Below are 12,853 nucleotides of genomic sequence, written 5' to 3'. Positions count from 1 at the left end.
GCTGACGCATAGATAGTGGCGACAGAATTATGTGGAAAACAAGGTTTACTGATTTATTGTCTGCTATTCGTTCCGTACTAAACCTATATATACATTCATGTTCTTTGAATAAACTTGCCTTGCAACCATCAGTTGTCTTGGCCCTTCTGATCCCATACTGGTGCTTTTCAGTTCCTTACCCCTCACCGCCAGGAACTTCTAGCTTTCTGCAGCCGGTCTGCGGCAAGTGGCGCCTGAACAGGGACCTGAGTGCGTGAGGCATTTCGGAAGATTTCAAGTAAGTAGAACTCTCGAGTGAGATAGTGTGGCCACAAGAAATAATTTCGTTTTTAGGACGGTAACTCAAGAAAGAGTCAGAAGTAAAATAATATGGGACAAAAGGGCTCTAAGGAGCGTGATTTATTTGCTCAGGTTTTGCTTTCAATGTTAAAAGCCCGTGGAATTAAGGTAACTACCTCACAACTTCTGGAATTTTTGCAATTAGTGTATGATGCTTGTCCTCGGTTCCCTGAAGGAGGATCAGTGGACTTAGCAATTTGGACTCGTGTAGGAGATGAGTTATCTAAATATCATAAAGCACATGGACCATCTTCTGTTTCAGTTTCCACTTTAAGCCTGTGGAATTTAATAAGAGATTGTTTTAATCCAATTTATGATTCAGTTCCAAAATTAACAGCTAAATCTGTAGAACATATTGCTACAGTAGCTACTGCTCCTCCTTTGCCACCGAGGATAAAGAGTGTTAATTCACTTGATGATGATGACTTTTCTTTTGATCTAGCGGATGAAGAAGCCAAATATGAGGCTGAAAAATATCCTGATGAAAATATTCTTCCACGGTTACAGCAATTACATGTCTCTGTCCCTACCCCTCCTAAGCTTAGTCCTTTACAACAAGCAGTACGGGGAGCTCTTAATAGAGGGGAGGATCCTTTATTCTGCTGCCCCGTGGTGGAACGACCCAATCCTCAAAATCCACAACAAAATAATCGGGAATATCAGCCTCTCTCCTTTAAGGTTTTGAAAGATTTAAAAGCAGCCTGTGCACAATATGGGCCTATAGCCCCTTTCACTATTACTATGTTGGATACTATTGCAACAGAAGCATTGCCTCCAGCAGACTGGAAATCTATTGCTCGTGCTTGTCTCACTGGTGGCGACTATTTACTTTGGAAATCAGAATATTATGAAAAGGCTGCTGAACAAGCTGAAAGAAATACTGCACATAATGTGCTAGTAAATTATGAGATGTTGATTGGGGAAGGACAACATCAGTTTTTACAGGATCAATTAGCTTTCCCTTTTGTGGCTTATGCTCAGATCAATCATATAGCTCTACATGCATGGAAACATTTACCTGCCTCCACTAGGACTGAAGACCTTGCTAAAACAAGGCAAGGGGCAGATGAACCTTATGCTGATTTTGTGGATAGATTATTACAGGCTGTTAATAGAATTATTTCTGATGGTCCTTCTGGAGCAATTATTGTCAAACAATTGGCTTTCGAAAATGCTAATAATATTTGTCAAGCAGCTATACGTCCATGGAAAAAGAAAGGAAATTTAGAGGATTATATTCGAGTTTGTTCTGATATTGGATCATCTTACTTACAGGGAGCAGCTATAGCTGCAGCCCTAACTAAGGCAGGATTTGGGCCAAATGCTAAAAGTAAAAACTGTTTTAAATGTGGGAAGCCAGGTCATTTTGCAAAAAATTGTACTGTTGATACTCCTAATATGCCTATCGTAAATTCTGTGCCTCAAGGTAAATCTCCTCCTCCCACAATTTGTCCCCGATGCCAAAGAGGACGGCATTGGGCTAAAGAATGTCGATCAGTGACTCATAAAGATGGAACTCCCTTGTCGGGAAACTTCCGGAGGGGCCTGCTCCGGCCCCATCAAACAATTGGAGCAATGTCAATAATCCCCCCACAACCTGCTCCACTGCCTCCAGCTCAGACCTTTGTTCCTCAGGGAATGGAATCTCCTCCCTTCAAAGGGCCACGCCAAATAGTGCAGGACTGGACCTCTGTGCCTCCACCCAATTCTTATTAACCTCGGATATGGGACCCCAAACCCTTCCTATGGGAACTTTTGGGCCTTTACCCCAGGGAACAGTTGGTATAACCCTTGGAAGAAGTAGTATGTCTATGAAAGGCTTAACTATTATCCCTGGGGTGATTGATGCTGATTATGAAGGGGAATTAAAGGTTATGGTTCAAACATCAAAAGGATCTTTTCTTATCACGCCCGGTATGCGAATAGCTCAGCTTCTATTAATTCCATTCATACCAGAAGGAAAAATTTTACAACATAACAAAAGAGGAACTGGGGCTTTCGATTCCTCTGATGCAGTTTATTGGATTCAACAAATTGGTAGGGAAAGACCACAATTGGTATTAAAAATAAATGGAAGGCCTTTTTCTGGGTTATTAGATACTGGTGCTGATGTTTCTGTTATTTCGTTTATATATTGGCCAAAAAATTGGCCCGTGCACCAAACCATTACACAGTTGCAAGGTATTGGCCAATCTAATTCTCCACAACAAAGTTCGCAATACCTACATTGGCAGGATGCTGAAGGTAATCAAGGAATATTCAAACCCTACGTATTGCCCGGATTGCCAGTTAACCTTTGGGGAAGAGATATATTACAACAAATGGGAATCCTATTGCTTAGTCCCAACCCTACTGTAACTAATATGTTGTTAAATCAAGGGTATGATCCTAGGAATGGTTTGGGAAAAAATCAACAGGGAAATAAATTACCCTTACAGATTGATAATAAATGGGATAAAACAGGCTTGGGTTTTTTCTAGGGGCCTTGGATTCTCCTCCACCACATGCTGACCCTATAACTTGGATTTCTGATAATCCTGTCTGGGTGGACCAATGGCCCCTTTCTAAGGAGAAATTAATGGCGGCCCATAATATAATTAATGAACAGCTTGCTTTGGGCAGACTAGAAAAGTCTAATAGCCCTTGGAATACTCCTATATTTGTTATAAAGAAAAAATCGGGAAAATATCGTTTATTGCAAGATTTACGTGCTGTTAATCAAACTATGGTAATTATGGGAGCTCTGCAACCAGGTTTGCCTTCTCCTGCAGCCATACCTAAAAATTATATGATTATTATTATTGATCTTAAGGATTGCTTGTTTACTATTCCTCTATTTCCGGCTGATAAGTTGCGATTTGCTTTTAGCTTACCCTCTTTAAATTTTATAGAACCTATGCAACGTTATCAATGGAAAATGCTGCCTCAGGGTATGGCTAATAGTCCTACTTTATGTCAACAGTTTGTAGCTCAAGTTATTGCCCCTGTTCGTAAACAGTTCCCTTAGATATATTTTATTCATTATATGGATCACTTATTACTTGCTTATTCTGATAAACATATTTTACTTAAGGCTTATAATTCCCTTCGAAGTCATTTGTCATGATCAGGACTAGTCATTGCTGCTGACAAAGTACAGATGAACCCACCTTTGTCATATCTTGGTAAGTATATCACAAATTATAATATTACACCTCAGAAGATAGAGATATGGACTGACGTTCTTAAAACTTTAAATGATTTTCAAAAGTTATTAGGAGATACTAATTGGCTGCGACCTTCTTTAAAATTAACTACGGGTCAATTACAGCCTCTTTTTAATATCCTAAAAGGAAGTCCTGATCCTTCTTCCCCTCGTATTTTAACTTCTGAAGCTCAACAAGCACTCAAGCTTGTAAACAAAGCAATACAATCTGCTCAACTAACTAGAATTGAGCCTTCTTTACCTATACTATTAATAATCTGTGCTACGTCACATACCCCTACCGCCTTATTATGGCAAGAAACAGGAATTCTTGAATGGATTCATATGAAAAATACGCCTAATAAAGTCATTACACCTTATTATGAGTTAATAGCAACCCTTGTTCAATTGGGTCGTAGAAGAAATATTCAGTTGGTAGGATATGAACCAAATTCTATTATTATACCTTATACTACTTATCAATATTCTTGGCTATTATTTGTCTCTGATTTTTGGGCTCTTGCTTTTGCTGGATATTCAGGAATTATTGATAATCATTATCCTTCTAATAAACTCCTTCATTTTGCTACTCAACATCTATTTATTTTTCCTAAAACTATCTGTTCAACTCCTATTCTCAATGCCCCAAATGTTTTTACTGATGGTTCTGCCAATGGCATCGCTGTGGTTATTTCTGATGACTTACTTCATAAAGAACAAACAGATCATACCTCTGCCCAACGAGTTGAATTACATGCGATTTCCTTGGCTTTTCAAATCTTTTCACATTGTTCTTTTAATCTCTATACGGATAGCCATTATTTGGTTACTATTTTGTGTAACATAGAAACCGCTATAATTGGCAATACTGTTGATTCTCAATTGTTTCAGACTTTCTTTCAACTACAAAAGATTATTCGTCAGCATGACTTTCCTGTAGCCATATTACATGTTCGAGCCCATTCAGGTCTCCCTGGCCCATTGTCTTTGGGAAATCAATTGGCTGACGAAAATACAAAGATTATAGCCTTAAGTTTATCTCAACCTCAGGATCTTGCTACACAATCACATAATTTACATCATCAATCTGCTGCTATGCTTCAAAAACAATTCTCTATTTCTAGAGAAACAGCCCGATACATTGTTAAGTCCTGCTCTAAATGTTTACCCCACCTTCCTGTTCCACAATTTGGAGTCAATCCTCGGGGTTTACTCCCTCATCATCTTTGGCAAATGGATGTTACTCATATTCCCTCTTTTGGTAAATTACAATTTGTTCATGTAACTGTTGATACTTACTCTAATTTTATATGTGCTACGCCTTTGGCTGGGGAATCTACTAAATATGTAATTACTCATTTATTTCATTGTTTTGCATCTATGGGAATTCCTAAAGCTTTAAAAACAGATAATGCTCCAGGATATACGAGTAAAGCTTTTGCCAATTTTTGTGCAACTTTCCATATTTCACATAAAACAGGCATTCCCTACAATCCTCAGGGTCAAGGTATTGTAGAACGTGCCAACCAACAATTAAAAATTACATTACAAAAAACAAAAAAGGGGGAATATGATAGATCTCCTCAGATTGTGCTTAATCATGCTTTATTTATTTTAAATTTTTTAACTTTAGATGCATTTAGTCACACGCCTTATGAACGATTGTTTACAGGTCTTTCTGGAACCCCTCCTGAAAAAGCGCTTGTTAAATGGAAAGATCCCATGACTAACCTTTGGCATGGACCAGACCCTGTTTTAGTATGGGGCCGAGGCCATGTTTGTGTTTTCCCTAGGGAGGCAGACTCTCCTCGGTGGCTCCCGGAGCGCTTGGTTCGACATTATCATGCCATCACCAATAAACACCCTGACTCGAAGAATGCGTCGCCTGAGGCTCTCGCAATCGACCACAGCACACCCCGACCACAGCACACCCCAACCGGTTCCCCCAGCAGACGAGAAGAATGCGGCGACGGAGTAGGAGACAACTTGTCAGGGAGGCGAGGGGAGATCGAAATCAAATTACTTGGTATCAATTGCAATGTTTAGTATTTCAAGCACGAAGGATTATGGAGGAGAGTGCTCATCCTCGCTCTCCTCTTACCTTTTTTTTAGCCATGATAGCTGTATTGGCAGCCCCACCTATAGAGGCTAAATCTTATTGGGCTTATGTACCCGATCCTCCTTTATTACAACCTGTTACATGGTCTGAAGCTGACCTTCCAATTTTCTATAATGATTCTACTTTTGGAAGAGTGCTAGGAAATTTGCCTATTACTAAAACTTCTGTTAATTACTCTAATTGGTTTAATACTCCCCCTGTTTGTTTAAGTCCTATGAGTACCAATTCGGGTTGTGTTAAGGCTGTTGCTTTAGAACATGCTATTTCTTACCAAAATTCTCAATTTTTTACTCATTTACGTAAAAATTATAAAGCTGTGGGATCTAATATTTGTCTTCCTTGCAAACAGACTGTTTCTAGACGAGGAGATTTATCCACCTTTGTATTTTGGTATAAGGATAACGTTCCCATTCACATGAATGCTAGAGTAACTAAGCTTGCTTCTAATACTTCGTTGGATCATTCTCTATGCATATATCGCTTGAGGATTAAAGATACTGGACATTATTTGTGTATTGAAACTACCATGGGTAATCAAGGGACGTTATTAGCTGGACATCAAATTACGGTCGTAAAGACTGTCACAGGACTACAATTTCCTGCTTTTATGGCTTCTGAATTCCTGCAGTCTGATTTTCCTGTTTGTAATGATACATGGACTAAAGCCTCTGTCTGGTGTACTTTAGATTATGATAATGGCACCATACTAGTTTCTTCTGTCCCCGTTAATAATAACAGCCTTGTTTTTTACAAGCAATGGGAATTCTGGAAACTTGCCTTATCCTTTTCTTATAGACCGGTGATTACTTGCGTCGCTCCTCCTTATGCTTTATTGATTGGAGATTTAATTGTAGAAAACACTATGAATCCTATAGGTTATAATATTACTTGTGTTAATTGTATCTTTAGTAGTTGTATTTTGCCCGTTAAAGGATCTGCATCTGTTATGATTATGAAGCAACCTTCTTATATAATGTTACCTGTTAATTTGTCTGAACCATGGTACCATAACACTGGCATGCAAGCCTGGCTGGAATTGACTGAAGCATTAAAACGACCAAAGAGATTTATTGGTGTTCTAATATGTGCAATCCTAGCCTTAGCAGCTTTAACTGCTACTGCGGCCACTGCTGGGATTGCTCTTTCACAAACTATTCACCAGGCTCATTATGTTAATCAGTTATCTAAAAATACTAGTGTAGCATTAGCCCTACAAAGTCATATTGATACCCAACTAAAAACGGAAGTAGATGAATTAAAAAATGTTCTAATAGGAATAGGGGATCAAGTTATGGCTTTAAAATTAAAAATGCGTTTGATTTGTCATGCCAAATATACCTGGATTTGTGTAACTCAACATTTATATAATGAGTCACAATGGGATTGGGAAAAAGTTAAAATGCATATATTAAGTGTATGGACTGATGGACACATTAGCCTTGATATTCAAAAGTTAAATGCTGAAATACAAGCTATTCAAGAGGCCCACCTGGACGAAGATGGACCCCAGAATTTGATTCAAGGATTATTAGATCAACTACAATGGCTAAATCCGATACAATGGATTCATGGAGGGCTCTCGGGCCTGATATCAATTGGTGTACTACTTTTATTGGTGATCGGTTTATTACCTTGTGTTGTCAGATTTGTAATGGGGCGCCTCGCTGTCTTGCGTCAGGATGTTCATGGCTTAAAACTACATTATCAAGCTTTAAAAAATAATAAAAAAGGGGGAAATGTGGTGGCCCCCAAGCTGTAAGCTTATTCAGCTTTCTGCTTTCCGGAGAACTGCTTGTCTCTTTCTTGGTATGCACTCCTGACGCTGCGGTATTGAGCGTAAAAAAGGAAAATGGCTTGCGGCCAGTTTTGTTCCAGGTGCCTGCTCTGGATCTAAGAGCCCCTGGTTGTTCCCCAGAAGAAGGACGTGCTGCCCTAAGGGGGAAGTCTGTATCTCCAGAGAATGGCCCATAAAGCATGCTGACGCATAGACAGTGGCGACAGAATTATGTGGAAAACAAGGTTTACTGATTTATTGTCTGCTATTCGTTCCGTACTAAACCTATATATACATTCATGTTCTTTGAATAAACTTGCCTTGCAACCATCAGTTGTCTTGGCCCTTCTGATCCCATACTGGTGCTTTTCAGTTCCTTACCCCTCACCGCCAGGAACTTCTAGCTTTCTGCAGCCGGTCTGCGGCATCACTCAATTATTATACGATCTCGCAGTAGAAGTGTTTTGCAAAAGAACAGGGAAAAGAGATGAGACTCCATATGTAGAAGCATTTATGCTATTGCATCAGGAGGAAAAGGAGTCAGAGGACTGCCACCTTATGGTGCAGTGATCTAAAAGGAAACCCAAAGGCGAACCTGTTCTACAAGGGGAAGAGGAAGAAAATGAGAATGGTGACATGGTACTCAAAACCTAAACCCCCCTCTGGCTCATACAGCTTCCCCACTGGCCAAGCAGGCTGCACCAGCAGTTGTTCCAACTGCCCCCATGCCACCAACATACTCACTCCTTTCACTGCCTCCTGTTTCCCCTACCCATAGGGATCAAATAAAATTTTCTGTGTTAACACCTGAGGCTCAGGGACCTGGTTTAGTATCACCATCTAAGACCCAACAGGGCACCCAATTTGGACTGGTAGCCACTTCCACAGAAGGGCAATTTCCCTTGTGCTGACATCCTGTAAGTGGCCAGGGTACTCCCTTAGACTTGAGGCGTCTGATTCTAATTTCCCCTCAGGAGCCCCGGATAACTTTGACAGTGGCGAGCAAGTTGGTTGACTTTCTAATAAGATACGGGTGCCACATATTCTGTGGTAAACACCAAGGTGGCACAGAAAACATCTCAGTCTATCTGGGTCACGGGAGTTTCTGGAGAAGTACAAAACCATTCATTCTTAAACGTCTAGAATGCCAACTAGGGGACCTCACCCTGAAACATAGCTTCTTATATATGCCAGAGTGTCCAATACCCCTTTTGGGACGAGATCTCCTTTGTAAATTAAATGCTCAAGTAACTTTTTTGCCAGAACAGCTTGACATCAGGGTCCCACTGGAGCCTACAAATGGTGCCCCTGGCAACCCCAGAGAAGGAAACAAAGTCATCCTAGGAGAAACTTGCCTGTATCTTTGAGATGCAAATGTCCCATTTGGTCTTCTCAGGAACCCTCATCTCTGCCATCTTTTTAAAATGAAAATTTTGAAAAGAGGGTAAAGTAATTTAGAAATTGACTTGTCAAGGATAAATAGAAAACCTAAGTGTCTTTTAAGATTTAGCCATATAGACAAGGGAGCTTGATTTGTTCCATCTGCCAGAAACCCAACTTTAATCCAAACTCTGTTGTAAACTGATGGGTTTTACATGGCTGTACCTGACTCAGGGCTGAAATTTTGAAATGAGAACCATGAGGTCTCTCTGTTTGTGTGTTTGTGTGTGTCTTTGTCTTTGGATAACATTGCTGAGGTTAACTTGTAAATGAGCTCTATTTAATTGGCTTAAAGTAAGCGCTTACAAATCAAACAATTCTAAATACAAGAGAAAGTAAGCTAAGTGAATTTCAGGTTCATGTGAACTGAGAAATATTCAGTATTAATACCTGATATTGTTTAAGTTTATTGATCTAATTAATGTAGACATGTCTTTAGAGCCATCAACATTAAGTATAATACTTTCACTGCACCTAGGTTTAATAGAAGTTAAATGAAATCTTATTATATCTGTTGCAAATTTGTCAGCAAGAAATCTTATTATATCTGTTGCAAATTTGTCAGCAAGAAAAATAACTTGATATGATTAAACTTTAAAGTAAATGTAATGAGAAAAGAGCTTTTAGGTAAACTCTATAAGAATAATTATGTTCTAAAAATAATCTAAGATAGTCTCTCCAGGTCTTGGTAACTATTACTTGCCTCTTGGTTTTCACTAGAAATCAAAGTTTTTAAGAGTCAGGGATTCTAATTTATAATTAAAGCTACTGAAAATAATAAAACATTTCAGTATGGTAGAATGTGTGTTTTCAGTTAAGGTATGAGGAATGGAATTACATTTTACTGAGAAAGTTTTATATATGGTCAGGATTAACTAAATTTATTAATTTATTTATTTATAAATTTATTTATTTATTTTTGGCTCTGTTGGGTTTTCATTGCTGTGCGCAGGCTTTCTCTAGTTGCGGTGAGCAGGGGCTACTCTTCGTTGCGGTGCGCGGGTTTCTCATTGCGGTGGCTTCTCTTGTTGCAGAGCACGGGCTCTAGGTGTGAGAGCTTCAGTAGTTGTGGCACGCGGGCTCAATAGTTGTGGCGCACGGGCTTAGCTGCTCCACAGCATGTGGGATCTTCCTGGACCAGGGCTCAAACCCATGTCCCCTGCATTGGTAGGGGGATTCTTAACCACTGTGCCACCAGGCAAGCCCAGGATTAACTAAATTTAAATTGAAGTTAACTAAGTAAATGGATTTTGTTAAGTAAGCTAATACAAGACTGGAATTTGATCTCTTTCTCTCTGTTAGAAGTGCTCCTTTTTGATAACAGATTGTATGAGTTTCTGTCCCCTTAGGTGACCTGTATTTGTTTTCTTTTAATCATTTTGAGACTTTGGTTAAATGAATAAGTATTGTTTCACAGTGACCTATGATCCTGTGGTGTTTTAAAAGCTTTTTGATATTTTTAACAAGCTTCCCCAATATCAAAATCTGACTAAGCTTTTTAGCCTCCAGCTGACTCTGGGATACTTCAAAAGAACATCTCTGAGACATCTCGGAGAGGAATGTCAAACTAAGTTTATTTGGTATGTTAAATTACTTCAAAAATATTGTCAAGTGATTGGAGATGAACTTTAGGTTATAGTGCATGGATAGATGTCATTAATATAGATATTCCAAAATGTATATGGAATCCCTAACTTCCGATATATCTTGATATGTTATCAATCATAACTAGTTATTCTAAAATGTTATATGTCACAGAAATATCCAAGTTTCCTGCTAATTGCATTGTATTCCAATCTTTAACCAGGCTATTTTAAGTCTTGTCCTGATGTTTTTACAAAATGAAGATTTTCAAGAAGACTCATAAAAAGGAACTTTTTAACAATTAGTTTCTGATAGCCTTTAGATAATATCACTGGACTGGGTAACAAATGACAAACCTAATAGAAAACCTGATTACTTCATCCAGATCAACAGGGATTAATTACATGGGACTGAATGAACTGGTACATATGATTTATAACTTTATGACTTTGGAAAATATACTGGCTTTAATCTTTGTTTTTCAGAAAAAAAACCTTTTCTTTTATGCTATGACCTACAACAAGTTGATAAAGTATGCCTTTGTAAACAAAGATGAAACATTTATCTTTTTCTCTCTACCTGGTTGATCCTGCCAGTAGCATATGCTTGTCTCAAAGATTAAGCTGTGCGTACATGGCCAGTACAGTGAAACTGCAAATGGCTCATTAAATCAGTTATGGTTCCTTTGGTCGCTAATTCTTGCAACTGGATTACAACTAGTTATACTAATCATTGTTTTAATGTGTTCTTTGTTTCCAAATTGTTTGTGCTTTGTGTCTCCCTGCTGCACTATGTCTCTGTCAGTGTTACCAGCTGCATTTACTTATATCCTGTCTATTTTATAAGATTGCTGTCTCTTACAGTACCCAGTGTGTAACCAGGCCTCCAACAAAACCTCTATGGCTAAACATCTTGAGGAAATAGATCACATTTATAACATAAAATAATTATAATAGTGTGATTCTAGGTATGGGTAGAAGCAACAAGGGAAAATGTCTCCTGGATCATAATTAGACAGAGGATCTGGAGAATCTTTAATTATCAATAGGGCCTAATCCAAAAATTAGCACCTGGAGTGGCATATCAAGAATTTTCGCCTGATCTGGGATGAACCTCCCAGTGCCGTGGGACAAAATTTTATCATGAAACGTCTCCCAAATATTGGTCAAATTTCTGACCAAGAGGGGAGGATCTGAGAAATGGCATCAGTGACTGCAGCCCTCCAACGTGAGCCAGTGAGCCCTGAGGAAACTCAGGAAGGAGAAGAATACCTGCCACCTAGCAGCCATCAGACTACAGCCCCTCCCTATGGTGAGCCCTGAGGAAACTCAGAATGTGAAAATACAGGTTACAGGCCCCAGATAGCTGAGGCACATATCAAAGGAATGATTTCAGTGAGCCCAGACTCTTGCATCTTCCCATACATAGAAAAGCCCTAAATTCCTTAAAGACAAATCTCAACATTCGAAACAACTGGCACCTATGGTGGACATTCCCAGAAAGATCCATGTGACAAGACACAGCAAGAAACAGTTAGAATGGTCATCGCCCCTTTGCCACAAGATTATGGAATGGACATTGACAGTGGGGAACTGTAACAGGGCACTCCATGTTAGATCTGTTTCTTTGACTTTAAACTTTGCTTTTTGTTGCTTTTGTTATTATAATCATGCATAATGGCCTGCCTCAGGGAACCCTGCCCCTCTGCCTGAACGTTAAGTAAAGTGCCTTTGTTCAGCTCACAGGAAGACACTCTGACCCCGCCCACCTGTGAATGGCTGCAGGAAAGAAGAAATTAACACATCCCCTCCTATTTTGTAAGATACATGGTCTTTTTCTTTACTTCCTCACCTCCTCCCCATCTCTGTTCTATAAAAGAAACTGGCATCCAGACCCCGATAAGATGGTTTTTTGGGGACCCTAGTCTGCCATCTTCTCGGTCTGCCGGCTTTCCGAATAAAGTCATTATTCCTTGCCTCAACACCTCGTCTCCTGATTTACTGGCCTGTCGTGCGGCAAGCAGAGCGAACTTGGACTCGGTAACATACCTTCTGCCTATTAAGGTCTGTAGTTACCTATCATGACCAGTGCTTGCATTTCTTCTACGAGGATTTCCTCACCACTCCAACTCTTCTATTTACCAGGAACATTTATTAATATCATTACTTATTTGCCTATCTACCTCCCCTTAAAGGGGAGAACAGAAGTGATGTTTTACTTGAATATCATTACATTATACCAAAAGCCAAAAAAAGTACCTGACACATAGTAGATGCACAATATATTTTGTTAAATTTTGACGAATGAGGAAATGAGGAAATGAGTTAATGAAAGAAATGTGGTTTTGGTACATATTTAAGAACATAGGCTTTGCAATATAACAAACACAAATACATGTTTACTCTTTGAATAT

At 39.1% G+C, this 12,853-nt stretch overlaps 1 protein-coding gene across 5 annotated transcripts in view; it reads right to left on the bottom strand.

The window, feature by feature from the left end:
• Positions 1 to 12,853, bottom strand: part of BICD1 (BICD cargo adaptor 1) — a 207,936-nt gene that overhangs the window by 26,879 nt on the left and 168,204 nt on the right. The window lies entirely within an intron of this gene.

The sequence above is a fragment of the Balaenoptera musculus genome, chromosome 10 (genome assembly GCF_009873245.2).
Source record: "Balaenoptera musculus isolate JJ_BM4_2016_0621 chromosome 10, mBalMus1.pri.v3, whole genome shotgun sequence".
NCBI classification, from domain to species: domain Eukaryota; kingdom Metazoa; phylum Chordata; class Mammalia; order Artiodactyla; family Balaenopteridae; genus Balaenoptera; species Balaenoptera musculus.
This window is presented reverse-complemented; position numbering and strand designations above follow the sequence as displayed.